We start from the raw sequence: 26,080 nt of genomic DNA on the forward strand, positions 1-26,080 counted from the left end.
GGGGGGTGTCCATAGAGCAGTTCAAAGGGGGATAATCCCAATGCGCGGGTTGGGCGAGTACGAAGGTGAAACAGGACCAAGGGAAGTACCTGAGGCCACTTTAATCCTGTTTCCTGACAGTATTTAGCCAATGTAAACTTAAGTTCCCTATTCATACGCTCAACTTTCCCGCTAGACTGGGGGTGGTAGGGTGTATGAAAGGAGTGTGAAATGCCCAGTCCTTGTTCTAAACGGCCAAGGACATGACCAGTAAAGTGAGGTCCGCGATCTGAGTCGAGCACAAGAGGGATGCCAAAACGGGGTACAATATCTCTAAGGAGAATCTTCGCCACTGTGGCAGCAGTACAATTAGCAGTAGGAAAAGCTTCGACCCAGGAAGTCAGAGGGCAAACCAAAACAAGGAGGTGCTTTTTCCCAAAAGCCTTTGGCATATCTACAAAATCAATTTGAAGATGTTGAAATGGAGCAGCAGGCGGAGGTCTTCCACCCTTAATTTTGTTAAGAGGTGGAGCAGGTCCATTACGCTGACATGTGCTGCATGCTTTCACTATTGATAGGCAATAGGGTTGAATGCCTGGAGCATACCAAAAGCGAGCGATAGTGTCCACGAGGGCGTGCGTGCCGTAGTGACCCCCTTTATCATGGTGCCAGCGAACTGCCACAGGGTATGTGGAGCGAGGGAGGCAGGCTCGGCCATCTGGCATAAGCCAGGTCCCTTTGACCAGAGTGGCCCCGAGGCTTTCCCATGATTTTAGTTCAGCAGCGGGTACTGGTACGGGGTGCGGTGGAGTAAAGGAGGAGGTTGCAATAGCCAATGTGGGCATGGCTAAAGGTAAGGTGGCAGCCTTCTTGGCGGAGGCGTCAGCCAGGGCATTCCCACGGGTAACGGGGCTGCTATCTTTAGTATGGGCCCGGCAGTGAACTACAGCCAGGACAGAGGGTTTTTGGAGGGCGTCCAAAAGCTTGTGGATGAGGGGGAGGTGCTGAATGGGTTTACCGGCAGCTGTCTGGAAACCTCGAAACTTCCAGAGGTGGATATGACAATGCACAACTCCAAAAGCATATTTGCTATCAGTAAAAATGGTAACGGTCTTACCAGCGGCCAACTGGCAAGCTCGGGCCAGGGCATAGAGTTCAGCGGCTTGGGCTCCCCAGTTGCCTGGCAGTGAGGCGGCCTCTTGAATGTCCCATTCAGAGGTGACAGCATAACCAGTGAAACGCTTGCCATCAACATAGAAGGAGCTTCCGTCCGAGAAGAGGATGCAATCGGGGTTGTCCAGTGGCACGTCAAACAGGTTGTCTCTTATCTGTAAGATGCTGTAAACTACTTCCACACAGTCGTGCTGGTCCTGGGGGACTGGCAGGTCAGGAAGCAAGGTAGCTGGATTAAGGGGTCCACACCTTTCAAAAATTAGGTTAGTGTCTTCTAAGAGTTCGGCCTCTAGCTGTTGCTGACGATGGGCCGAAAAGACTTGGGTTGTGCCCCTACGCAGAAGGGCTGACAAGGCATGAGAGGTCCAAACCGTGGTAAAATGACCCAGGGTTAGGCTCTTTGCCTTTGTGATCAGCAGGGCAGCTGCTGCCAGAGTCCGGGTGCAGGATGGGGTTCCCTGAGCGACAGGGTCGATTTGCTGAGAGTAAAAAGCAAGCGGGAAATGGTGGGGCCCGCTCAGCTGGGTAAGGACACCACTAGCAATTCCGCCCCTCTCGTGGACAAAAAGGTGAAAGGGTTTGCTGTAATTGGGGGGGCGGAGAGACATGGAGGAGGCCACACTGTCCTTGAGTAACTGAAAGGCTTGAATAGTGTCCGGGGACCACTGCAAAGGGTCAGGAGCAAGGTTAGCAGTGAGTCGGTGGAGCGGTTTGCTTAACTCCCCGCAGGACGGCAACCAGGGGCGACAGAAGCCAATTAATCCTAAGAAACCTCGAAGTTGTTTCTTGGTGTTCGGTAGAGGGCAGTTTTGAATAGTCTTTATGCGGGCTGGGTCCATCTGTCTTCCTTCTGGGGTTAACAGGAAGCCCAGATATCGGACCTCCTGTGAGACCCACTGAATCTTTTTAGGGTCTACCTTGTGGCCTCTGGTGTGTAGGTATAATAAAAGTGCCTTACCATCGATGCGGAGGGCAGCTTCTTCGCGATTACCTAATAGGATGTCATCTACGTATAGGACCAATGTGGATCCCTGCGGACTGGTGAAACCTTCCAAGTCGTGGCGGAGGCACTGGCTGAAAATCGTGGGGCTGTCTCTGTAGCCTTGAGGAAGTCGTTGCCAGACATAACTTTGTCCCTCCCAGGTGAAACCAAAGAGATACTGAGAGTCTGGGTGCACAGGAATGCTGAAAAAAGCTGATTTTAAGTCAATAACAGTGAACCACTCAGCATCCCAGGGGATTTGGCTGATGATAGTAGCTGGGTCAGGAACTACTGCATGAAGAGGGACCACATACTGATTAACAACTCGTAGATCCTGTACAAAGCGCCAACGAACAGGGTCTCCGTCCTTTTTAGGAGGCTTTTTGACAGGCAGTATAGGGGTGTTACAGGGAGTGCGCTGAGGGCGGACTAGCTTTTGCGCAATGAATCCCTCGATAATGGGGCGGATGCCCTCCCGGGCTTCCAGCGACAGGGGGTATTGAGGGACTGACGGGGGGGTTAAGGAAGGCTTTACCTGAATCCTTACGGGCTCTGCCGAAAGGAGCAGGCCAACATCAGTGTCAGAAATTCCCCAGAGGGTTGAAGGCAAGTCAGTGAGGTCAGGGGAGAGAGAGAGAGGTGTTTCCCAATTACCCTGAGTAGGGGCCGAATCTCCTAACACTGTCATCAATAATCCTACCCCTTCAGGAGTGCAGGTTAAAGTAGCCTCAAGCTTACAGAGTAAATCCCGGCCCATCAAAGGGATCGGACAAGCTGGGGAAAAAAGAAAACGGTGAGAAAAAACATTTATCAGCATAAATAACATTCAAAGGCAAAGTGAGTCCCAGAGACTGTGGGTTGCCCTCCACCCCAGTCGCAGTTTTAACCTCAGAGGATAGCCAGGGAGAGGGGGCATGATTTAAAAGAGAGAAAGTAGCCCCAGTATCAATGAGGAAAGAGACAGGCAGTCCCTGGACTGAAAGGGTTAAACGAGGCTCTTTGCTGGGAGGGCAGAAAGTGAGAAAGGAGCCGGCTAAAGACATTAAGGAAATAAGACCATCACATTGTTTGCCTTCGCCCCCGGGGTACCGTCATTGAGGAGGCTGAGTTTGCTGCGGCTGCTGCTGTTTCCCGTAGTTGATCCAGGCCTGGGGGATGGGCTGAGCTGGTGGTGCAGGGGTGTATTCCTCACTTGTATAAGCATCTGCGGATGCAACCAGACCCTCTGGGCGTCCCCAGGGGCATTCACGTTTAAAGTGACCAGGCTGTCCGCACTGAAAACAATTTCCTGATGGCTGGGGTCGCCAGGACCCTCTTCCCCGGGCACCCTGGAATCCCCTGCCACGGCCACGGCCTTTGCCTCGAACACCACCGTGAAAAGCTAAAGCCATCAGCTTATATTCTTCCTTTTTCTCTTTCTTTTTACTACTTTCCCTTTCTTTCTCCCAGGCAAAATCAGCTACTTCCAACACTGAAGTGACTGACTCACCTCCCCAACCAGGGCGAAACTTTAAGAAGTAATCCCTTACAGGGGGCACCGACTGATTCACAAAAAATGAAATAAGAGTAGGGTGGTCTGCTTCTCTCTCAGGATCCATCTGAGTGAACATTCGGGCCCCCTCCAATAGCCTCGACCAGAACTTTCTGGGCGGCTCATCAGATTCCTGCCGAATCTGCATGAACTTAGCCTGATTAGGCGAGCGGCGAGCCATTTCCTTGAGTCTCTCTAACAATCGCTCTCTATCTGTTCGCAGCTGAGTCAGCCTTAGCTGAGTCCAGTCTAGGGGATTCCAGCCAGCGGCCAGATCCCGCCTATCCATCCAAGTAAAATTAGCTGCATTGCTATCTCCCCATGTCCTTTCTGCCATCCACAATCTACTACGTTCTTCTCCAGTCAAAACTCTACTTAACAACTGATCCACATCCGTATAAGTAGGATTATAACTTAAAAACAATCTTTCTAGAAGTTCTATGATCTTTCGGGGATTTTCCCCAAAAGACCCTGACAACTGTCCCCACTCTTTCAAATCCCATTCTAGCCATCCTTTATATTCCACAATACTAGCATGTTGCAATCGTCCATCATTGCCCATATAAGGTTGATCGTGCACCTGTAAAGGCATCTCTATAACCATACTTTTATTATTCGCAAGAGATTTGACGGAGACATCCTCTGGGCTATCCTCAGGGGGGGGGCATGCACCCTGCTGTACCTGCTTGGACCTAAGCCTAGTAACTACTCCTCCCGAGGTTTGCCCCTCCAATTCCTCCTCATCCTTCTGCACAAATTCCAATCTGGGATCCTGCAGATTCCCCTCTGCTACAAGGAGAGAGTTCCCCTGCGGAGGAATAGGGGCAGGTGCAGAGGGGACCAGCTGACGAGTCAAAACACGCCGTGGTCTACACCCTTCATCGAAATAACCTGGAGGGGGTTCACTCTCGGGAGAGTACCTGACTGCCATAATTTTTAAAGATTTCCACAGCTCTGCTGCTGTGTCCCAACAAAACCAGTAACATAACTGTCCCGGATGGTCTTTTTCGATCTGGCTCTTTACTCCTCTTAAGGCAGCCTGTTCGAAAGAGCCATACGAAGGCCACCTCATCTCCGAGTCGGCCAATACCGCGGTATACCCAGTCCAATTCCTTACACATAGTGTGTACAACTTCTTCCTAGACATTCCTGTCTGTACTGGGAGTTTCCCTTCGTTCCATAACTTATTTACAATCCCCAACGGACTCTCAAGAGGCACGCTAGTCCCTTGACCCATGGTGTCTGACAGGAGCCCTCCAACTGGCGTTTACCCTGCTGTCCAATACACGACCCCTCAATATTGAATTGGCTAGGAGAAATCTCCTGTGGCGCCTTGCCAATTCATATATGAGTGGTCTGACCACTGGACAGAGGTACCGCACCAGAAGGAATCCCGGACGAGCCCCCAAATTGTTAGGTAATAAAGCAAGTCCTCACTCACCTCTCCAACACCCAAGGTCGTGCGGAGTTGGAATTTGGGCCCACAATTCTGTCAGAGACCAGACACTAATGCGTTGATCAACGGGCTCACACTACCCCAAAAGCTTTAGAATAAGTGTGGCCCCTTTATTAGGGGTGAGCATCAATATTTATACACAGAAGTAAACAAAGTGATTAATAAAAGATAATGGTCATGCATAATCAATCAAGATTTTACAGGAAGAGCAAGTTTAACAAGTAAATGCATAGAGATAAAGGCTAATGGCTACTTGAGGAAGGGGGTGTCATGAGTAGTTTGCAGGTCAGTGCTTTGTTCAAAAAAAGGTTCAGAAAGGATTATGCAGAGACGGCCAGTCTGGGTGTTTTTTTGGCTCCAAAGTTCACCAAAAGTTTAGACCCAACACAGCGTATCCAGCAAGAGCCAGTACTCCGTGCCGGACTGCATCAGCTTCTGTGGCAGGGATTTAAAGGGCTTGGGTCGGGTAGACCCAAGCCCTTTAAATCACGGCCCGCAGCTCCAGCGGCTGGGCTGGGGCTGGCATTTAAAGCGCTGCTCCGAGCTTCCTGCCACCTCTGCAGCTGGGAGCCCCCTGGGTGATTTAAAGGCCCTGGGACTCCCAGCCACAGTTGGTGCCCCAGGGCCTTTAAATCTTGAGGCCCTACTTCTTCCGGATGAGGCCCCGCCTCTTCCCCCCAGGACTCTGGCCATACCGGTAAGTCCTGTGAGTTACTTTCACCCCTGGGGAAGAGACAAGCTTTTGAGCTTACCCAGAGCTGCTCTTCAGGACTGTGTCAGCTTGTCTTTTTCACTAGCAGAAGTTGGGCCAGTAAAAGATTTAACTTCACTCACCATGTCTCTCTAACATTATGGGATCAACACAGCTACAACACCGCAAACGTTACCCTAGTTTACAGACCACCTTCACAACTGCAGGGAGCTATACAGTAAAGAATGCTGCCTCTTAAAAGTGTCTTTAACAAAAGTGTTTAGTGTCTACAATCATTCATTTTAAATAGCTCACTTCAGCTCGACAGGACAAAGGACAGGTGTCAACTTTCAATTTATGTGTAGTACCCCTCTACCCCAATATAACATGACCCAATAGAACACGAATTTGGATATAATGTGGTAAAGCAGTGCTCTGGGGGTAGAGGTGGGGCTGCACTCTGGCAGATCAAAGCAAGTTCCATATAACGTGGTTTCACCTATAACATGGTAAGATTTTTTGGCTCTCGAGGACAGCGTTATATCAGGGTAGAGGTGTACTTAAAGGGAAGAGAGATCTCCATCCTCTCTCAATCAAGCAGTCACTCTGGAGCATGAGGTTTGAGTACTCATCACTTTCTTTTGTTTGCAGGATGTATTCACCCTAGGCCATAGCATTGTAAGTACTAATGCTAATTAAATGGAGCAAAAGTAGGTAAATGTAACACATGTGTGAGAACACAAGAGGGAGATGAAGGAAGGAGATTGCAGGGGCTGTTGGGAGCTGTTCCATTTATTTATGTCCTTGAATAAAGAATCCAGTTTTATCTCACTAGAGTTCACTCGCTGCAGATAAATTCATTGTTGATTCTCCTTCTCATAAATACAGAACAGGGGAACTACAAGGCTCAGGAGATTGGATTGACCTCCAGCTCACTAGTTCAAAAGCAGCCCAGATCAATAGTAACTAAGGCTATGTCAACACTTGGCACTGGGGGTCTGATTCCCAGCTCAAGGAGACGTACTTGTGCTAGCCCTGGGGTGGGTTTGTACTCCAAATGGATTCTTACTCAGGGCAGCTAGCCCATGCTGCTGCTGCCTGTGGTACCGCAGTTACGCTACTATTTTTAGCATGCTAGGTCAATGAGAGCTAGCGCAAGTATGTCTTCTCAAGCTGGGAATCACGCCCCCAGCTCCAAGTATAGACATAGCCTGGAAGTCATCACCTTCTGGAGAAGGATTCTACCACTTACTCACTGATGTGTACAACACTGCCATCTGAAACTTGAGTGGCCAAGGGAAATGATCATAGTGGTGGGGTCTCAGGTCAGTTCCCTGTGGCACACCATAAAACCCACCTCCATAACTGAAATCCTTACTGGCAGCCTTAGCAAAGAGGCCAATGGAGTCCTCTTTCCCTTTTAAAGCAGTTCCTCCAGAATCGGTTTGATGTGTTAGCAGGCAGGGCAGTATGGTGAAGCTTAGGCTGCTACGGCAATCCTTGCTGTAACTAACTATTCTCTTTAGAAATACAAGACTTCACATTTGGCTCCAGTTCTTAAAGCCATTAGCCAATAATAATGATAAAAAAGGCACCAAAAAAACAATCAATGTTTCACCTCTCCCACATTAACTATTAATAAGATGAATTGACTTCCTTGAACGATAGCACATGTTCCCCTTCCTGATCCCTTTCCAGGCATGTTTTAAGGAAATTAGAGATTCCTATCAAACTGATGTCAAAATCCAATGTCTTATCAGGCAGGCTTCCTTTGTTGGGAGTATTGTTTTCCCTTAAAGATTAATATTTACAAGGTTTACTTAGTTATCTTTGATCCTTTGGTGACCATTAAAGATCCCAGTTCCAAATGCAGTGAATGAACCTTTCTTTATTTGTCCTCCATGAATCGTTTGTCTTGTGCTTCATCAGGCTCGAAATCAAGGAATGAACTCTGGGGTTGCATATGAGGGCTCTAGGTGGATGTCACTATAGTTCTAGTATCGGTGTCCATGCCTGACATTTCTGGTTGTATAGATGTACTTGAAAATATATGTATATTTATTAGAAACAATATTAAAAAGCTACAGTTTTTTCTTTTTTCTTTTTTAAAAAGGTGTGTTTAGTACTAATACTCTTAGACAGGAGAAATAACTGTGATGCGCCAAATCTTACTCACAATCCCCAAATGTGCCCACTAAAATGATTAGCAGTGAAGTGGTTAACATTGTAGCCCAATTGGGGGCGTTTGTCATTAGTTAATACTTCAGAGTTAATACTTCAGTTGGGCTGGAACTTACTGTTTCATACCTTTCTTGCTATTCAGGCTCTCCATCAGGAGTTTCCCATCATGGTTCAGTTCACGTTCAGAGGTGTTTCTTTTCAGCTACAAAAGCTAGCATGAAAGTTTAAATACAGAAGAAAGGGATGCACGCAGGGAAGTATTCATTCAGTGTAACACAGGGCTTAGTCCAACCCTCTGCTTCTAGGATTATAAAAGCCGTCCATTCATTTCGCAGGATGAGTGAGTTCTGAAGTCACACATTAAGCAGCTCTCACCTGCGCTAAGGAAGAGAGATGTTCTTATATTCACAGCCATATATCTTAGGCACACCCATAAAGAATAATACCAGGGATGAATGTCTCCTATTTTACAAATCATTTATATTCTAAATTTATTCCAGATGTGACTCCATCAAATACAATAGGGATACAGCAGGGACCTATATGGCCTTGACTGATAGCAGTTTTAACCCATCTGATTTTTTCCTTAGCATAGACTGATAATGGCACAATCTCCCTTCCCTTGAAGTGGTACCATGCAACAGTGAGCTTAGCATGCTCTCCCCTGAAGCTGAAGTCCCTTCTGGCTCATTGTATAAAATCTGTCCCCCACCATTTTCTATTAGTACTCCTCCAACCCCTGCCCACCTTACATCCCCCTCTCCCCGTTTATTGATATTTTCTTGACCAAAACTGCAAGGAAGGGGAAAGGGGATTACTATATATTCGGATCTGCCCACAGGCTGAAGCTCGGAATGAGGTGACAATCATTTTCTGGGAAGCGTGGCTGCTCTTTGTATCAACAGACACCTGTATCAAAACCACAGGCCCTCATGAGGAAGCCCATTAGAGGAAGCAATTGGTTAATAGAGAAGGGATGATTCATAATCTTGGCATAGCCAACGTTTCTCTCCCTGCCCCTTTGGAGAAAATGGAAGACTCCATTCCACTTTCCATAGGGGTGTGTGGGTTATTTAATTTCTTCACAATCTGCTGTCTCATTCTGAAGCTGCAGATTTGATGTGTTTTTATAGTAAATTCATACACACAGTCACAGATGTCTCCGATGTGATAAGAGCAGTGGCCAGTGACTGTTGTAGCTTCAGAGCTTCTCACCCAAGTTGCAGATAAGATGTCGTTTTCTTATCAATTAAGAAACACCCAGCAGCAACTGTACATATAAATAATGTGTTACCCAACAGTCAGTTCTGTCACCTCCATGGGGGGGATGGGAGACTGCGGGGGGGTAGAAGCTGTGCGAACAGGAGAGCAGGGAGGGAGGCTCAGGCACAGCCTCAGAGGAGCAGGTGGGAGGTGTGGGTGGCAGGAGCACTGTGAACATGGGCTGGAGGACTCAGGAGGAGCACAGGGCAGCCGCACAGCCAGCCAGAGAGAAGTGATGGTTTGAAGGGGAAACTGCCGCCTCTCTCCGGCCTCTGGCAGCTTGGCTGCCCCCTGCTCCTCCAGCCTGTGTTTGCGCCGCTTACCGCTGCCTGATGAGCGGCAGCTGGGTGCAGCCCATGGGGGAGCGTGGGGGAAGGGGTTGGCCACTGGAACCGGCACAGAGCCCACAGGCTACAAAAACAATCAAGGTAGCCCACTTTTTTTTCATTTATTTCCTATTACTTATAATATAGGAGGAGGATGAAGAAAAAAAGAATGAAAAACAGGGGGCGATGAAGATAAGAGAGAATGTTCTTTTTCTTGACTGGGTCCCGTGGGGGGACCTCAAAAATGAAGCTGAGCACAGGGCCCCACTAACTCTAAATCCGCCACTGGACTGGACTAGAACAGAGGTTTTCAAACTCTGGGATGCGGCTCCGCAGGGTTAGCCACTGGTGGACCAGAGACACTTTGTTTACCTGCGGCGTCCACAGATCTCAGCTCTCAGTGGCCACGGTTCGCCATTCCCTGCTAATGGGAGCTGCAGGAAATGGCGGCTTAGCCCACACTGCTTCTCACTGGTAAACATAGTGTCTCCAATCCGCCAGTGCTAACCCTGTGGAGCCGCGACCCAGAGTTTGAAAACCCCTGGACTAGATGACATTTCCCTTATAAGACTAGTTCAGTATTTCATTTTCCTATCCTCCATCCTTTGTCCTCTTTAGAAAACCTAATGCTTTTTGTAATAGGAAGGGTTTCCTCTTTTAACTGCTGTTGGTGCAGAGTTTAAAGGTACAATATCATGTTAAAATAATTAATAATGATATATTACTAAAATCAATGTCCTTACATATAGTACAAAGAACACCTAATTTATTTTTAACTATGTATTTATGCTCCTTCTTTGCTTTCTGCATCTCTTCCCACTTGGGCAATGAAAATAGACTAGTCAATTTCACTTTCTGTTTCTAGTCAATTTCTCTCTCATCAGTCCTGATGTACTAACATCTTGTTGTAATGTTTGGTTGCAAATGCTGCAGGGGGAGGTTTATTCTTTGTTAAGTTTTTGCTGGACATTTAAAAAACATTAACATTTCTATTTGTCTTAAGTTTTGTAAAAGCCTGTTTTTAGAAATTGTCTAGGGCCAAATTTGACATGTGTCCCTTTAAAACCTCAAGAATCACAATCACAGATGCAAACAGATTCATGCCTGCTAGGTCAATAACCTTTACCATTACCATTCTGGTATTTGATCTGCTTGATGTTTTCTTAGACCATCATTTTGCCAACCAGGGGTGTGGTTATATTCCTGTTGCAAATTACCTTCCGAGGAGGGGAACTTGACTGCAAGAATATGATTCACTGGCAGGTTGTTGGTGACATGCAGGTTTTTATTGTTTTAAACTCTAGTTTCACCTTTCTCATGTTTCTCCTGTTAGATAAGCAGCAACCACTAACTACACTGTGAGCTACAAATAAAGTGTGATATAAGAATTAAACTTATTATCTGATTGGCAAACTGGGAACGCTTTTTCATGTTAAAGGTTTGAATGTGTTTTAACAAAACCAAGTCTTGATCTACATTTTAGAAAGCATTGTGCTCCAAAAGATTAAAAAAAAAAAACCCCTGGCAGAAGGCTGCAATTAATATCTGTCTCTGCACAGCACCGGTGGCACAGAGAAACTAAGGCTTGTGACTTTAATGGAGTTATTTCAGATTTACATTGTGATGGCTGAGACCGGATTCTGGCCCAGAGATTCTGGTCCACAGGTTCAACAAGTTTGATGGACTCAGCTCAATCTCAGTCCCAGTTGAGCATTGTACGCGTAACAAGGGACAGTTAGGCACCATTATTCAGGATCAGCATAAAAGTGAATGAACTCAGAGCTAAATAGGAAATTGCTTTATTGTCATCTTAGTTGACAAACCGAACTATACAGTCATGTAGCCCAGATTGTTAACTAGGTCTAGATAAGAATTTAGACATGATTACCATTCTAATCATTATAGCAGCCTCGGAAGATAACATAATCCATTGATGACTCCCAGCATTGTGAATGATTTACAATGATTCTTATGGACACCCACTGTGTTGTGCACTAGCTTGGATAAAGATCACAATGGCAATCACACACACCCCCTTGGGGCACAGGCTGACCATGAGCTTGTGTCAGAAACAATTTCTCTAGTAGAGGCTACACTTAGGGTGTGTCTTCACTGCTAATGAAAAAGGTATGCTTTTTATAGCATGATAACTAACAGGTCTCAACTATCTTGCTGTAAAGCCCAGAGGGAAGCAAGATACCATCAGTTTTCCATGAGGTAAACTAGGAGAGGTCATCCACAGCAGAGGGTATAGCACTGCCCTCTTCTAGTTTTCCTTGTGGTAAACTGACAGCATCTTGTCTCCACTAAGGTGTTACAATGAGATAACTATTGCATGTTAGTAATCTTACTGTAAAGCAAAGACTACCCAGGCTTGTTGATAGGATAGTGGGGAGTCAGAATGAGGGCAGTCGGCTTCAGCGGTATTACTGGGCATGCTCAGTCCACATGAACATGCTCAGTACAAGCCAAGCAGCAAATTAGGGGGAGTGTGTGTGAATGTGACCTCGCATGCCCCTTCCCCCCACGTCACCTCTTCTGTAAGCTCCCACAGACATAGCTTTAGATGCAGGACACGGGGCCAGGTGCAATATTGGTCAATTCTGCTACAGGTTTTACAGATGCTAGGACAGGACATTTTGGTGTTTCATTCCATAGAAACTTGAAGCTGTGAGAAGCATTTCAGTAAAGCTGCTGGTTCTTTACCTCAATACTGCCTCTTAGTGTATTAATTCAGAGATTACAGTGACCTGGGACACAACTGAAGATGTGCTCACCTTCTCAGGATGATCTGCCCTATAACAAGATTTACACCATATTTAAAGGGAAGATATCTTGCTTACCACGCACCTTTACAAGGCCAGAGCAGCATAAAGAGGCCTTAATGGGGGTGGAGCCAGTTGCCTGTGGATACTCCCTGTGAAGGGGCCCTTCCTAACCAGGGCAGAGCTGGCATCAAACCCAGCTTGGGGTCCATGCCTAGAATGCAGTGCACTTAGGCAGTTTTCTGCTTCCTTGAGCCTATAGTGGACCTGAGAAGCAGAGAATAATTTAGAGCAGCCTGAAGGATGTTCTAGTTTACACCATTCATGGGCCAGACCTTCAGCATGAACTCAGAATCCGGGGAGCACAAACGTGGCTTTAAAGCAAATTTCAACCCTGCTTCCTATCCCTGTCAGAAGTGCAGGAATTGAATAACTAGGATCAAGTTCCTAGTGATGATTTTTCATGTCGGTTTTGTTCATACAGCCAAAATATACATTTCAAGTCTTTTACTGTAGAATAAACCCCTACATCCAGGATCTCTAGCTTTAGTGGAAAGATTTCCCTTTCTTAAGGCCTGTGAAGGAAACTGACTTTTCTCAGGCAGCAATCTGCCTAGAATAAACCTGGTTCTTATGGTATATGTCAGCCAAACAGTGGAAGAAGACCGATTCAGTTACAGGAAGATGTGCAAGTGTTATAAACTGCTGTGCGTTTCAAGAGGATAGCCCCATTCAAACTACACTTTGCCCCCCGGCTCCAAATAAGATCTGCCTCTTGTTGTTATCTGGGTCCTGTTTCATTCCAATGAAGCTTTAACTGCTTTTCTCTTCATTTGCTGAACCGCAGTGCCAGGCTGCTGGGCTTTGCCTCTCATTGTGAGGCCAGGGGCGGGGGGGAGAAGGCTCTGATACTGGCTTCAATGGTTGTCTTTCATGCTGCAACATTTTCAGCCTAATCTCTCTTTTTGGCAGCAGCCAGAGTCAGATGCTTAAACCTCACATGGAGGCTGATTCCTTGTAATATGGGATTATACCTGTCTGGCTCACATACTCACACACAAGCCAAGGTAGCACAGGCAGAGCAAAGACAAACAAACAAACAAAAATCCTTTCACCTTCTGCAATGTCCTCTTGTGCCTTGACCCCTTTAACTCCATAAAGGGTGTTAACTCTTGTAGCACATACAAAAGAATTGGAGCTCGTGTTCTTCCCTTGTACCAAAGTGTGATGGTTTGTGTTTGCCAGAGACAGATACAAAGGTTGAGATGCTCCAAGGTGCTGCGGGTACTTCTTAGCATCTGCTGTGCATTCTCTAAATTCCAGCATGTTGCCTCAGAGCTGAGCTACCTTGTCTGCTTGCATTTGCTTGAAAACTGTTATATTGGAATATCCTGAGGTCAGCTGCAAAGTTAAACAGCAGCAGTAAGTTTAGGACAATAGTCATAGGACTAGGTCAGATCTGTGCTGTGGAGGGGGAAGGTTCGAGGAATTGACCTCTTATGTTGTGTTGCAGCCATGGAACTACCTTGAAGAGAGACAGAAAGCACAGCAGCAAATCCAGACTGCAGTTCCACCGAGTTGTTTGTCTGCAGTTTAGCTACAAAGAACATCTTGTTACGTACAACTATTCTGTGTGGCTCTGCCTAGCATGATTAGTCCATCTAAACACTCTACCTCCAAAATTAGGGGATGCCAGCAATCAATTTAAGTCCGTTCTTTCTATTTCATTGCACTCCTGGGAACTGATTCTTTCTCCCCTCCTCTGGGCCTTGTGTTGTCATTTATACCTGTGCAAAGGCTACCACTGGCATGAGTGAATGGAGAATTCTGACTGAATAATTGCTTTACACCCACTGTGTGTAGGTGTAAAGCAGGGGTCGGCAACCTTTCAGCAGTGCTGTGCCGAATCTTCTCTCATTTAAGGTTTCGCGTGCCAGTAATACATTTAAACATTTTTAGAAGGTCTCTTTCTATAAGTCTATAATATATAACTAAACTATTGTTGTAGGAAAAGTAAATAAAGTTTTAAAAATGTTTAAGTAGCTTCATTAAAAATTAAATTAAAATGCAGAGCCCCTCCGGACCAGTGACCAGGACCTGGGCAGTTTGAGTGCCACTGAAAATCAACTTGAGTGCCGCATTTGGCACGTGTGCCATAGGTTGCCTACCCCTGATCTAGACAGAGGGATGATCAGTTCAGTGAAAACCCATTGGAATATTCTTTTTCTTTACACTAATGGTCAAACAGCAACAAAAGAGACTTTTAAAGAAGGTGAGAAAACACGGTTTATAGGAGGATGCTGTGTTTTTTAAAAAGAAGAGTCTCATAAACCTGCAGGCTCATTTCTATCAAAGTTAGGGAGGTGAGAGAAAGGGAACTGTACAAGAAAGAAATGAGATAAGCGAGGTAGGGGCAAGGAAGGAGGGTGGGGAGGTGGATCCATGGGAAACAGCAGCTACTAACCAGAAATAAGAGTCAATAGTGGTGATGAAGAATGAGAGGGGAAAACATGTTTTCTAATGTACCTATAAAGTGATATGGTAAAACATAATGGCCATATTCTGCTTTAGTGTTGCATAGGAGTACCTGAAAGGTCTCCTTCTAGTGCCCCTAAACCCTGAAATATGGAAGGTGTGCATGATTTTGACTGAATTAATATATGGCCCTGTAGTGGACGGGAATATTTAAGTATCCCTTTAAACAGCTTGTGAGCCCTCTAATGGCCCCCACTAACTTCCATGTTTCAGAAAGCACTGTAGCTAGGCCTTACCTGTTAAATGTTTAGTAAACAGTGATTTGAATTCCACGGTGCCAGTGTGGTTTCTTTACATTACAAATGTTGCACAAAGAACAAAAGACACAAGAGGCCTTAAAATAATAAATGTACATTACAATTTTTAGGAGGGGTGTGTTTGGGGTATGCCCCACCACCATTTGTGAACATTTCAAATGTTAATACAGTTTGGATTAAAGTCTCTGCATTCCGAATGCTGGGGATTTTTCAAGTCACTCCCTGACACAGTGGTAAGTCTTGCTGTCCCAAACTTTCAGCAACGACCCATGATTTGAGATCCTCAATTATTGGCTGCCCTGTTTGGGACACCTAAACGGGGCCTGATTTTCAGAAAGAGCTGAGGACAGCCTCGTCTCTCCCCAAGAATCGGACTGCTTTAAGATGCCTCAAAGTAGGCCCCCCAAAGCTGATGGCCTCCTAGATCACTGGCCTCTGCTGAGAGTTGAGGCTGCTGTTTGCTTTCCCAGTAAATCTGAAAAACAAACACAGCGTATTTTAAAGTCATGCGGTTTTTATGATGCTAAATTAGCTTCAATATGAAAGGAATGACTGTGTCACAAAATGGAGCATAGAGTAATGTCCACCGAGCCTGGCTTGCCAAATTTAATGGAAAGCAGCAATCACCTCACATAGGGGAGGCTCCAGACCCCAGCAAGCCAAGCACGTGCTTGGGGCGGCATGCTGCGGGGGTGCTCTGCTGGTCACGGGGAGGGCGGCAGACGGCTCCAGTGGACCTCCCACAGGTGTGCCTGCAGAGGGTCCGCTGGTCCCGCGGCTCCGGTGGACCTCCTGGCAGAGCGCCTCCCGCGGCATGCCGCCCTGCTTGGGACGGCAAAATGTCTAGAGCCGCCCCTGACCTCACTTGACCCATGAAGGGAGGAAGCAAGAGAAGTTCAGTAGGGTCAGGAAGGAATGTAGCAGTAACAATAGAATTTGTGTGAGTCAGTGTAGGAAATTGGCCCCAGATGTTAACAGAGCAACCTGGGGCATCACTGAAAAGCAAATGTCTACTTCAGTGTGGTATAAATATTTTTGTTGCTGTCTATGTGCTAAAGGTAGGAAACACTGAGGGAAAATCAGTGCCATGGTACAGTATTTGCTTACTATTTAATAGTGTTATGCTGAAAGGTGTTAATGAATGCCAGCAGGTGCACCTTAGATCCAGCTGTATTCTCAGACCTCATTAGAGCCAGTGGTGTGACAAGAACTCTCTTCCAGGCTCAACAAAAAGCACAATCAGTTCCCTTGATGTAGTAAAAAGAGATTTAACATTTTTATTAAAGTTAATGTTTAAAATCAAATGTGCACAAGTTAAGAAGGAAGGTACTGTATATTAAACTGCTTGGCAGCTCAGAGCTAACTTGTGTGGACCCGGGGTTTCTCAGGTTGCAAACAGAGGGGCGAGGACTTTGATTGCAGACAGTGTGTGATGGAGACAGAGAAAGCCAACAGAAGCAGTTGTGAGTGTGACCCTGAGGAAAAGCAGAGACTCAGAGGTTCTTTGGCATAGAACTTGCTGGACTGGCAGAGATTTCTGAGCAAGGAAACTGCCTGCTGTTATTGGTTTCTACTGTGTTCAGGGAAACAGGACTTTGTGGACATTTTTGTAAGTAAACAAGCTCAGACCAATAATATGCCTGACTCAGAACACCAATTTCTCATCCTAACGGAAACAACCCTGCAAGGCTCTGACTATTGGTTGGCCACTTGGGCAATACGGACATGAGTCGCACCCAAAGGAAATACATCCTTATGCCAATGGGCCCTGGGTGGATTTATTTTTCAAAGTATCTGATTTTGCAGGGGACACTGAATTCTTAATTACAAGCGGCGCAGCTGCAGCACTGTGAGCTCTCTAAAGTAGCCTCTCTGTATCGACAATGGCTTAACTACTCCAGCCCCCCATGAGGGGCAGAAGCTATGTCGATAGAGTGCCATCAACATCGGCTTTTATGTAGGAGCGCCATTTAGGTTGGGCACTGGGTTGGGCGGGGGAGAGTCCTGCCCTCTCCCCCTCCAAGTTTCATACTGGAGGTGTGCTCCCAGGCAGAGCCCTTAACTACAGCACAACATTAGTCTGGAATGTGAGTTGTGCAGAAGAGAGGTGGGCCTGGGGCAGTGTTTTGTTTACAAACAGAGGCAGGGTGATTAAGATAAGAAAGGGGTGATAATTAAATTAAGGATCAGGAAGTCAGTCCTTAGATGAGCCTGTAAAACAGGAATCTCTCTGCAGAGGGTTGGGGGTGTTGAAGAGAAAACAGAGGGGACTCAGAAGAAATACAGCTAAGCCCTCAGAGACAAGGTTACATTCAAAAAAGAGGGAGGTTTGAGGGCCATTGGTGAAAAGAAGGGGCCAAAACCTAGGGAAGGGATAGCAGTGGCGTAGAGAGGTTCCTACTCTACCTGTGGTACTTATGCAGCCTCATCACCATGGTATCTGAGTACCTCACAATGTCCCACCTATTTCTCCTCACAGCCCCTTTGTGAGGTAGAGCAGTGCTGTTATCCCCATTGTACAGATGGAGCAGTGAGGCATTGTCATAAACAGATAGCTAAGGGTTAATGTCTCTTTCACCTGAAGCACCTGACCAGAGGACCAATCAGGAAACCGGATTTTTTCAACTTTGGGTGGAGGGAAGTTGGTGTCTGAGGTCTTTTGTCTGTCTGCCTGCTGTCTCTGAGCTTTGGAGAAGTAGTTTCTACTTTCTAGTCTTCTGTTTCTAAAGTAAGGACAAAGAGATCAGATAGTAAGTTATATGGTTTCTTTTCTTTGGTATTTGCATGAATATAAGTGCTGGAGTGCTTTGATTTGTATTCTTTTTGAATAAGGCTGTTTATTCAATATTCTTTTAAGCAATCGACCCTGTATTTTGTCACCTTAATACAGAGAGACCATTTGTATGTATTTTTTCTTTCTTTTTATATAAAGCTTTCTTTTAAGACCTGTTGGAGTTTTCTTTACTTCAGGGAAATTGAGTCTGTACTCACCAGGGAATTGGTGGGAGGAAGAAATCAGGGGGAGATCTGTGTGTGTGTTGGATTTGCTAGCCTGATTTTGCATTCCCTCTGGGGGAATAGGAAAGTGCTTTTGGTTTCCAGGACTGGGAACGGAGAGGGGGAGTCGCTCTGTTTGGATTCACAGAGCTTGTGTCTGTGTATCTCTCCAGGAGCACCTGGAGGGGGGAAGGGAAAAAGGATTATTTCCCTTTGTTGTGAGACTCAAGGGATTTGGGTCTTGGGGTCCCCAGGGAAGGTTTTTCAGGGGGACCAGAGTGCCCCAAAACACTCTAATTTTTTGGGTGGTGGCAGCAAGTACCAGGTCCAAGCTGGTAACTAAGCTTGGAGGTTTTCATGCTAACCCCCATATTTTGGACGCTAAGGTCCAAATCTGGGACTAAGGTTATGATAGGCATTTAGTGAGGTATTTAGGCACCTAGTGGGATTTTCAAAAATACCTAGAAGGTTGGGCACTTTGTAAACCCCACTAGATGCCCAGCTGCATCTTTGGGTGCCTAAAAGGCTTTGAAACTCTGTCCCTAAAGTACTGGCTTGAGGTCATACCGAAAGTCCATGGAAGAAGTAGAACCCAGGTGTCTCAGCACTAGCTCTCTATCCACTGAACCAACCTATCTCTCTGCTGCATGCTGAAAAAAAAAGAGGGCTCTGATAGATGGGAGCAAAGGAGGCCAGTTCTCTGAGACTCCAGCAAATGGTCCCAGGCAGTTGCGAAGGACGTCATGCTGACAAAGCAGCACAGACGTCAGAAAGGATGAAGAAAGAAAGAGAGAGAATGAGAGTCAGATGAGAGAAGATCACCTAACCGCCAAGGGGTTGCAATTTTGCCTCAGGCTGGGCTGTAGAGCAATGGCTGCTGTGTAATTTTACATTTTAACTGAAAACTATTTCTGAGTTTGAAAACAGGAAGGAATGAGAAAGTGTCATATGAGTATCAGATGTGTTTATGCCTCAAATTCTTAGGTTTTCAGCTGTATCCAGGCCAATTCCAGAATAGAAATTGCATCCACAAAGTCGATAAAGTTGATTATTGTCATGATTTGTATTATTCGCTGAGCACCATCTGTGCGCTCAATACGGTTCAGAACATGCCAGAAAATGTAGTCCCTGAACCAATGTGTATAAAATGGCTCAGATATTTAAGTATGAAGTGTTGTGATAGACCCAAGCCAGTTGGGAACAGCAGAGTAATCGAAGGGAGATATACTGGCCACTGGATAAGCAGTTTTCTGTTCCCTGAGGCCATGGCTACACTGGCGCTTTACAGCGCTTTACACCTCCAGTGTGAAAAAACACCCCCCTGAGCGCTGCAAGATACAGCACTGTAAAGCCTCAGTGTAATCAGTGTTGCAGCGCTGGGAGCGCGGCTCCCAGCACTGCAAGCTACACTCGTAAGGGATGTGGTTTACATGCAGCGCTGGGAGAGCTCTCTCCCAGCGCTGGCGCTCCGACTACACTCACACTTCAAAGCGGGAGCGCTGCCGCGGCAGTGCTTTGAAATTTCAAGTGTAGCCATAGCCTGAGTGACCAGAGCAGGGCCTGCTCCAGGCTAACGAGAACACCCGACTCCAATTAACCTGCTAAGAGTCAGGTGAGGCTGTTAACCACCTGACTCTAATTAAGGCCCCTCTGATGCTATAAAAGGGCTCACTCTAGTCACCCCAAAGGGGAGCCAGAGGAGAGGAAGTGTGTGCAAGGAACTGGGAGCAAGATGTATGCAAGAAGCTGAGAGTGAGTAGCAATACTGCTGGAGGACTGAGAAGTACAAGTGTTATCAGATACCAGGAGGAAGGTCCTGTGGTGAGGATAAAGAAGGTGCTAGGAGGAGGCCATGGGGAAGTAGCCCAGGGAGTTGTAGCTGTTGTACAACTGTACCAGGAGGCACTCTAGAGAGCTGCAGTCCACAGGGCCCTGGGCTGGAACCTGGAGTAGAGGGTGGGCCCAGGTTCGCCCCAAACCTCCCAACTCCTGATCAGACACAGGAGGAATTGACCTGGACTGTGGCTTCTATCAGAGGGGAAGGTCTCTGGGCTGTTTCCTGATCCACAGGTTGAATCTGTGAGGCGAGCAAATCTGCCAATAAGTGGAGGACCCACCAGGGTAGAGGAGGAACTTTGTCACAGTGTATAGTTATTGAACACATGTTAATATCTATGAGTGGAGGTGCTGATGGCAATTAAGAGCTAGAAGATTTGACCCTCCAACTTTCTTTCAAGGGGAAGAGCTGCCCAGAACTCTGGTGTCTGTTTATATTCCATTCCTGCCTGCAGTGGCCCAGATATACCTCAGAAGTCTCAATTTTTTTCTCAATTTTAAAATGTTGAATTTTCTTGATGTTTGGTTTTAAATATTCTCCCGTGAGAACTGCAACTCGATCACTGTAGTGTTGTGTTTAAGAGACTTCTGAAAAGTAACTAGCCTTTAAATAGAAGTGAAAGCCGTGTTGCCAACTCTCATGATTTTGTCATGAGTCTCATGATAATTGTTTTCCTTAAAGCCCCAGCTCCTGGAATCAAGTGATATGTGATGATTTCAGCCTTCATTCTTAAAGATAAATGAAGTCTCTAGCCCTTGTGGCTGTGGAGAAAGCTTCAAAATGTGACTGACCCCAGTGCACCCTAGAGGCTCAAAAAGCAGAATAAAAAGAACACCAAATCAATTATTTTTACATAATGTCATGATTTTAAAGCCAATCTCATGATTTTTGGTGAGTCTGATTCATGATTTATTAACATTTGGGGGTTGGCAATACTGTGAAAGTGACTTGAAAGTATCAGTTTCGCTACTGTTTAAAGTCAGTTTCTAGTCTATTATTTGTAGTGAGGTAACAGCCCCAGAGCCCCGAGCAGGTGCAGTATAAACTCATGGGGCCTTGCCCCAGTAGGATGTTTCCAAAAGTTTAATTAAATGATCCATTCTCTGCAAAAGTCTTACTTTTTAAAATTTAAATAAACTGGTGTTTTTAAAAGTTGAATATAAGAATATAATTCATCTGGATAGATATCAATTTTCATGCATGCAACATTTCAAGAGTGTGTGTGTGTGTGTGTTACTTTCATATATAAATATGTATGGAAATAAAATTTGCCCCAAAATGGCCTAGAAAAAACAGCAACAAATATTTTGTGATGAAATTCAGTGATGCTCTCAGCATTTTCACGCACAACTAGTTTCCATCCAGAGTAATGAACTTGTGTACAATTTACACACAGGACATACATTTTGTGGGATGGCTGGGCGGGATGACTCAAATGATTGCTCGGTTTGGAAAAATATAATCTACAGATGGAAAAACCCTATTAGCTCATCCAGTCCATCTCCCTATTAGTATAGACTTCATCTCCATTGTATGTTTATTAGTTGGTTTTCCAGTCTAGTTTCAAAAGTCCCCTTCAAATACCCCACTACCACCCTTGCCTAGGGAGACTATTCCTCAGACCACCAGAGCCCACTGTCAGGAAGCTTAAACTGATATGCAGTGTAAATTTTCCCTTTCTTAGGGTCTTCCTATTACTAATTATACTGTCTATAAATCCTCTGTGTCTTTGGTGTTGACACCTTTAAAACAAACGATTATCATGTTCCTTTCTTAGCCAAGCGATGCCACAGCTATTTAAAGGCCCATGCCTCCACTCCTTATGAAACTCATAGATGTCAATGAGAGCTTTCCCTGGGTAAGGCGTGCAGGATCAGGTCCGACATTTTTAGGATCTGATCCAAAGTCCTTTGAAGACAATGGAAAGACTCCTGTGGACTTCAGTGGACTTTGGATCTGGCCCTTAATTATCCCTTATGAGGCTATTTCTAATTTTGTGGAGCACTGTGTCTATCAGGTAGGGACTTAGCACCAGCTATGGCTTTGTCCAGTGGAAATGAGAGAAGACAGGAGGGGCCTATGGACACAGGAGGACACCAATCGGGATGGAGGTGAGAGCGGTGCCTGTGTGGAATGAGACAGGCACAGGTAGGCCCATGCAGGTGGAGATGGGCTCACGTAGGTAGGAGTGGGTTCATGCAAATGTGCTGATGCAGGTGGAAGTGGGCGCACACAGGTGGGGCCAATGCAGGTGGGAAAAGGCTTATGTTGTCTAGGGTGGGGATGTCCTGTATTTTGGGGATGCACCAGTGGCTACTTTAAGTCAATACCTTCCTCAGTCTTCTGTGTGATTCAGAGATTCATAGATTTCAAGGCAGAAGGGACCATTGTCTGATCCCCCCCGTATAACACCAGCCATAGAACTTCCCCAAATAATTTCTAGAGCAGATCTGATAGAAATACATCCAATTTTGCATGGGTGGTGCATATAATAGGCTGGGGAAGCTGTGCCTCCTCCCCAAACAGCCCTGTGTGGCCTTGCACATGTTCTGCCCTGAGGCCCCCTCCTGCTTCTAGTTGGCCCTAGCCCAGGCAGGCTGGTCCTCTTCTAGGAAGTCATCTGGGGCTGGGGCCACCTGGCGCTCCGGGGGCGGGGAGGGAGCCTGTGCACTGCCCAACCGGTGCTCTGGACCTGAAGGTGCTACAATGACCCTGGGCTGGAGTGGAGGTTGATGGCCATGGGGGGTAGGGGGGAAGAGGTTTCTGGGCTTCAAGGGGGCAGGGGTGGGAGGTGCGGGGCCTCAGGCAGAAGGGGTGGGCCGGGACTCATTTCCAGTCTGAATTTGTCTGACTTCAACTTCCAGCCATATGGAATAGAAGGTGCCCAGCTGCAACAGTTAAGCATGGTAAAAATTTCTAATAAAGAGAGGAAAAAATAAACAAGCAGCTCTTCTTGCTATTGTGGCAGATACAGACAGCTCCATTCATCTAATGAAACCCCTGTGGAATGCGAATTTTCTATTTGTGGACAACAGACAGTTTTTATATAGCAGTATTAACTGGGCTTTTTTCTGAGGAGCTGTGACCTTTAATCTCATTATGTATGGAACTGTGTATGTAAATGTGACCTATACATTTGTTACCCAGATACCATTTGAAGCAAACGTCCTAGGGCTTTCCAAGTTGGCAAGGATGGTAACTTCTGAGTCATCCCTACACAGAATATTTTCACATTTTAAAGACATTTTAGGTTGTTAAAAGAACATTAGCCATCTTATCTGACCGATGCTGTCAGACTCCTTCAATTAGTTTCAGAATGAATATCATAGGGACAGGCTGGAGACACACATTTCAGATCTGAATGTAAACTTTTCTGAAGTTAATGGGGAGGCAGTTCAGCTTATTATAAAGATGGGGACCTATAAAATTTAGATCCAAATGAATCCACAGGTTGATATATAGCAGGGGTAGGCAACCTATGGCATGCAAGCCAAAGGTGGTACATGAGCTGGCTTTCAGTGGCACTCATACTGCACAGGTCTTGGCCACCGGTCCGGGGGTGTTATAACCTTATTCCCAGATTCTGGACCTTAGCGTCCAAAATTTGGGGGTTAGCATGAAAACCTCCAAGCTTAGTTACCAGCTTGGACCTGGTACTGCTGCCACCACCCAAAAAATTAGAGTGTTTTGGGGCACTCTGGTCCCCCTGAAAAACCTTCCCTGGGGACCACAAGACCCAAATCCCTTGAGTCTCACAACAAAGGGAAATAATCCTGATTCCCTTCCCCCCTCCAGGTGCTCCTGGAGAGATACACAGACACAAGCTCTGTGAAACTACGCAGAGTGAGTCCCCCTCTCCGTTCCCAATCCTGGAACAAAAGCACTTTCCTCTTCACCCAGAGGAAATGCAAAATCAGGCTAGCAATCCAACACACAGCTTTCCCCTGATTTCTTCCTCCCACCAATTCCCTGGTGAGTACAGACTTAATTTCCCTGAAGTAAAGAAAAACTCCAACAGGTCTTAAAAGAAAACTTTATATAAAAAAGAAAGAAAAAATACAAATGTTCTCTCTGTATTAAGATGATACAACACAGGGTCAATTGCTTAAAAGAATATTGAATAAACAGCCTTATTCAAAAGAATACAAATCAAAGCATTTCCAGCACTTATATTCATGCAAATACCAAAGAAAAGAAACCATATAACTTACTATCTGATCTCTTTGTCCTTACTCTTAGAAACAGAAGACTAGAAAGTAGAAAGTACTTCTCCAAAGCTCAGAGAAGCAGGCAGGCAGACCAAAGACCTCTTACACAAACTTCCCTCCACCCAAAGTTGAAAAAAATCCGGTTTCCTGATTGGTTCTCTGGTCAGGTGTTTCAGGTGAAAGAGACATTAACCCTTAGCTATCTGTTTATGACACGCCCCCCAAATTGCAGACAGTGGGGAAGCTCACTGGCGGCAATTTCTTCTAGAACTTGAAAATAAACAGATTAATACAACACATGCACCTTTACATATACTACTAAGTATATAACTAACAGACTTTAGATTTTAAGAACACTTTTTAACTACTGGATTCTGGGAAACTTTCACGGGAGAGTGCATCAGCAACTTTGTTAGAAGCTCCTGTGATATGTTGAATTTCAAAATCAAAATCTTGGAGAGCTAAACTCCAACGAAGAAGTTTCTTGTTGTTCCCCTTGGCAGTATGAAGCCACTTTAGTGCAGCATGGTCAGTTTGTAGTTGGAACCGCCGTCCCCAAACATATGGGCGTAGCTTTTCCAGGGCGTACACAATGGCATAGCATTCCTTTTCACTGACTGACCAGTGACTTTCCCTCTCAGACAGTTTCTTGCTGAGAAACACGACAGGATGGAAGTTGTGATCTGTTGCTTCCTGCATGAGCACTGCTCCTATACCACGCTCAGATGCATCTGTGGTTACTAGGAATGGTTTGTCAAAATCCAGGGCCCTGAGTACAGGGTCAGACATGAGCGTTGCCTTAAGCTGGGTAAAGGCTTTTTGACACTCATTAGTCCACTTAACGGCATTTGGCTGGGTCTTTTTGGTTAGGTCGGTCAATGGGGCAGCGATTTGGCTGTAGTGTGGTACAAATCGCCTGTAGTATCCGGCCAAGCCTAAGAAGGATTGGACCTGTTTCTTTGACCTTGGGACAGGCCACTTTTGGATAGCATCCACCTTGGCCTGTAGGGGGTTTATGGTTCCTCGACCCACCTGGTGCCCCAGGTAAGTCACTCTGTTTTGGCCTATTTGACACTTTTTGGCCTTAACAGTTAGTCCTGCCTGCCTGATGCGCTCAAAGACCTTTTTTAGGTGTAGTAGGTGTTCGGGCCAGGAGTCTGAAAAAATGGCCACATCATCGAGGTAGGCAACTGCAAATTCTCCCAGTCCAGCTAGTAGACCGTCTACCAGCCTCTGGAAGGTGGCGGGTGCATTTCGAAGGCCGAAAGGAAGGACATTGAATTCATACACCCCCGCATGGGTGACGAATGCTGACCTCTCCTTGGCAGGTTCATCTAGCGGTACTTGCCAGTACCCCTTGGTTAAGTCTATTGTAGAGATGAACTGGGCACGTCCCAACTTTTCCAATAGCTCATCAGTACGTGGCATCGGATAGTTGTCCGGACGAGTTACAGCATTTAGCTTACGGTAGTCCACGCAAAAGCGTATTTCCCCATCTGGTTTGGGTACCAGAACCACTGGAGATGCCCATGCACTGGTAGATGGGCGGATTATACCCATCTGTAGCATGTTCTGGATCTCCCGTTCTATAGCAGCTTGGGCATGAGGAGACACCCGGTAGGGTGGGGTTCTGATTGGGTGAGCATTACCTGTATCAATGGAGTGGTATGCCCGTTCAGTCCGTCCTGGGGTGGCTGAGAACAATGGGGCGAAGCTAGTGCACAGCTCCTTGATTTGTTGCCGCTGCAGACGTTCCAGGGTGGTTGAGAGGTTCACCTCTTCCACGCCACCGTCTTTTTTTCCGTCGTAGTAGACACCGTCAGGCCACTCAGCATCATCTCCCTGGACTGTAAACTGACAAACCTGTAAGTCTCTGGAATAGAAAGGCTTGAGAGAATT

The 26,080-nt window shown here is 46.1% G+C and overlaps 1 long non-coding RNA gene across 1 annotated transcript in view; it reads left to right on the plus strand.

The window, feature by feature from the left end:
- The first annotated feature begins 9,328 nt into the window (after nucleotides 1-9,328).
- LOC115655558 overlaps nucleotides 9,329-26,080 on the plus strand; it is a 74,913-nt gene continuing 58,161 nt past the window's right edge. The window contains exon 1 of the long non-coding RNA XR_004001412.1: nucleotides 9,329-9,684. This is a non-coding gene — a long non-coding RNA (uncharacterized LOC115655558). The remainder of the gene's footprint in view (nucleotides 9,685-26,080) is intronic.

Source organism: Gopherus evgoodei, chromosome 7 (genome assembly GCF_007399415.2).
Source record: "Gopherus evgoodei ecotype Sinaloan lineage chromosome 7, rGopEvg1_v1.p, whole genome shotgun sequence".
Taxonomy (NCBI): Eukaryota; Metazoa; Chordata; order Testudines; family Testudinidae; genus Gopherus; species Gopherus evgoodei.